Source organism: Lithobates pipiens, unplaced genomic scaffold (genome assembly GCF_037356315.1).
Source record: "Lithobates pipiens isolate NorthernLeopardFrog02 unplaced genomic scaffold, aLitPip1_a1.2 Scaffold_22, whole genome shotgun sequence".
Classification (NCBI taxonomy): Eukaryota; Metazoa; Chordata; class Amphibia; order Anura; family Ranidae; genus Lithobates; species Lithobates pipiens.
Genome location: NW_027507784.1, coordinates 220,099,250 through 220,103,124, shown reverse-complemented (window position 1 = coordinate 220,103,124; position 3,875 = coordinate 220,099,250). Strand labels below are relative to the sequence as shown.

Here is a 3,875-nt window from a genome sequence, read left to right as displayed (position 1 = left end):
GTGGCGTCATCTACCTAATGACATGCGAATGCTCAGCCTTCTACATAGGGAAAACGATTAGACATTTTAGGGCACGCATAAGGGACCACGTCTACTTCTCATCAGGGGGCAAGATGGTTACCTCCATTAGTAGACATCTAGACCTCTATCACAGATTTAATACCTCAGTGATATCATTCATTGCATTGGATGTGATACCACCTAATCCCCGAGGTGGAGATTGGGACAAAGCCATTTTAAGAAGGGAGACCTTGTGGATAGAAAAACTTAATGCGACTTTCCTTCCTGGAATAAACTAATCACATTCGTACAAACCGTTTCTTTAAAACTTCTATATTTCGCCTGTCGTCTCAATACAACAATCTCTATCCGCCTGGAATTGACGGACAGCATGATTTACTCTGGCTCACTAACACTTCTCCTTCAAACAATAATCACAATAATTAGCGCCCTCAGTCATCATCTCTCTGCATTTTTCCTCAATATACTTTTCCTGTTATTTTCCCTTCCTTTTTTCCATTCCCCCACCTATGTGTCCCCCGTTCCTTCTTTTACACACCTTTTTAGATGCATGTTTAAACTTAGGTGTTTCTCCTCTTTTTGTGTCCAGTGGAAGTACATATATGTCTATGTATCCAGCTACTTTAAAGTTGGAACTCATGTTTTTGCTCGTTGATTTTTGTTTTACATGCTTTTCTTGTATGTATATAGCATGCCTGTCTTTTTAGGACCATGCGGTAGGGGGCGCTGTGCCGGCCGTTTGGACACTGTGCGGCCGACAAGCACCATTGAGCATTACATGCTCTCTGGTGCATTAGGAGTGGAGGATGGGGGCCGGTCCATCTCCTACGTTCCCCCCTCTCTAGCTCTGTCCCTGAGCAATATACGTCCCGACGTCCCGCCCCAGCGCCTGGGTATGACACAGCCGCACCTGCGGGGAGGTGTGAGCGTCTTTCAAAGGGGCGTGGCATGCTCAGGGGCATCGGCCGGCCCACCGCATTTGACGGACTGGCATTCTGGCCAGTCTGAGTAGCGGTGGGCGGGGCATCCACGTACTTAGGGAGATGCAATCACCAGCGTCTCCCTCAGAGGTTTCATCACTCTGCCTGCAGTCACATGTGCAGTATGGCGGATGCTCCACACTGATACACATAGAAGGTAAGCCTTTCTGCAGTGGATACCTCTGCCCTCTATTCCCCTTCCCCTCTCTCTTTTCCGACCTCCTCCCCTCCTCTTCCCCCTTCCCCTCTCCTCCCCCTCCCCTTACTACCTTTCATTTCACATTCTACTCTTTCAGACGCTATCTATGCAGCTCTATTCCACTGCATGGCAACAGGATACTAGGCGAGCAGGGACATCAGTATTTTTCCTCCCCACTTTCCCCATATGGACTAGACTGTGTTTTACTAGAACTGGTGAGTGTCTGCAGAATTACATTTTACATCCCTATATACATAGCAGTAAAATCTTTTTTTCACACTGACAATTCTTTTCATTTGCAGCTTTACTTATATGAATTAATCATTGCAGCACACTGCCAGCCTTTATGTGTGTGCCTCTAGCGCCACCTACGGATGGTCTTGGGGTAGGACATAAAAAGTTTTTTATCTTTGAACTATCTACATATTTCTTTAATATATTATCTTTAATATAATAATATAATAATAAAATGAAACACTAAAAAACTTTCCCTTTTACATCACCTCTTTTACCTGATGTACACGTATAGATTTATACGTGTATGCTCCCACAGTGTCCCTTATACGTTCCGGCACCTATAGCCCCCAAATTCTGCATGGCCCCCTTTCCTGACAAGTATGTTTCTATACAATTCTATATATATATATATATACTAGTTTCTCTCTATATAATGTGAAAATGCTGTATATAGTAAACCTTTTTTTTTTTTTAGGGTTTTGCTTATAACAATGGATGTCATATATACCTATGTATTCATACATGTTTTGTCTTTCTTTTTTTGTCTTTTGAAGTATATAAGTAATTTTAATCACGCCCCAGAAGAAGCGTTGTCCGTAAGAACGCGAAACATGTCGGGCACTTCCCTTGGATCCTGCATCAGTTTTTCATCATAATACCTATTGACCTATCTTTGTTCTACTGTGGGTGACTAGTTCCCCTGTATAGATATGGAATTTCTGTAATATTTGTACCTCGATATGTATACTGATGCAGCCTTCCTATGTGTATAGATCCATTTCCTATGTCTAACAGTCTTTTTAACCTTTCTATCTTTTTAACCTTTCTATCTGTATGATTTTCTATTTTTGGAATAAATTTATATAAAACCAATACCGATTGATTAGAAAGAAATTTCTTTGAAATTCATTACTGGTGCCTTTAAAATCCTGCTTCTGCTATCAATCTCCCTCTCATATACACCTTATGAGTCTCCCACAAAACAGTTGGTGTAATATTCTCTACATTATTTTCTTTAAAAAATAGATTCATATCCCTTTCCAGAGCTTCAAATATTTTATGATCATGTAAAAGGGATTCATCTAACTTCCATACTCTTTGCCTGACCAGTATGTCCTCCAGATCCAAAACAGCCATAATGGGGGGTGATCTGAGAGGGTTATTGATTTCAATTCTACTTCCCTTAGCCCCTCCAGGAGCTGATGATCTAAGAAGATATAATCAATTCTTGAATAAGAATGATGCACCTGGGAATAGTAGGTAAAATCCTTTCCCCCCTGGATGCGCAATTCTCCACACCTCCACTAGTTGCTGCCGATTTAACTTTTGTTTAATTATCTTAAGATATTTACCTTCTGAGCGTAAGGCTGGGGGTCCAGGGTAGGGTCAAATACAAAGTTAAGGTCCCCAGCCATAATCACCCCTCCCTCTTTAAAACATTCTAATTTATTCAATACTTTCCCAAGAAAAGGACAAGGGTGATAATTAGGGCAGTAGATCTTAACCAACGTATACATTTTATTAAAAATAAAACCTTTGATAAATAGGTACCTCCCTTCAGAGTCCGATTCCATGGTCTTTAAAATAAAAGGGGTACTTCTATCAAACCCAATAGCAATTCCTCTTGCCCTCTTACTAGAGGAGTATCCATGAAACCAAGTTGGATAGTTTTTAGACTTCAGACCACTATTATGTGACCATTTAAAATGAGTTTCCTGTAGGAAAGCAATATTTGATGACCATTTTTTCAGTTCCTGCAAAATCTGATATCTCTTATTGGGACTATTTAGCCCTCTAACATTATATGTAAAAATCTTCAAAGGGGCCATTTTTCATGGAGATTGGTTAAAACTAGCCATAGACATTCCATCGTGAAATCAAAAAAAAAAATACCATACATTTTTTTTACCTAGATCGATCCAGTCGGTACACCATACATTAATCAATGTGAAAAAACATATTTCTCCTCCCTCCCTTCCCACCCCCCCACCCTTTACACATTGAATATCAATGTTACCGTCCTCCAGGCTAGCGCCTATTACCAAACCCTAGCCCTGGTTGGACCTTCCTTGAGGGAGTATAAGTGCCCGCATGGGCCCCCGAGCCTCACCCCCTTTCGGAGGTGGTCTCGGGGGAGCATGCGGGCACCGCCCAGCCCCCGGCACCTACCTCCCCACACAACGAGCCTACTCAAATTCATCCTTGCCCAAAAACTTTATTCTCTCATTTTTCCTCCCTTATTCCTGCCCACCAACCTGTTATTTATTATTTACCCCACTTTTACCCCTTCCATCCCCCTCTCCTTCCTTTTAAAAAAGAAAAAAGAGAGAGAGAAAAAAAAAAAACCCTACACTCTATTCCATGGCTGGTCTCTCAATTTCATCCAGTCTAGGGGTTTCTTTTCCCAATTCTCTAGGGTAACGCATGGCATATTCAAT

General features: G+C 41.5%; 1 long non-coding RNA gene across 1 annotated transcript; it reads left to right on the top strand.

The window, feature by feature from the left end:
- Positions 1 to 1,020: 1,020 nt before the first annotated feature.
- Positions 1,021 to 2,267, top strand: LOC143925482 (uncharacterized). The gene is made up of 4 exons (XR_013261999.1): positions 1,021 to 1,158; positions 1,298 to 1,415; positions 1,503 to 1,585; positions 1,992 to 2,267. It is a non-coding gene; the product is annotated as an uncharacterized LOC143925482 (long non-coding RNA).
- Positions 2,268 to 3,875: the final 1,608 nt, after the last annotated feature.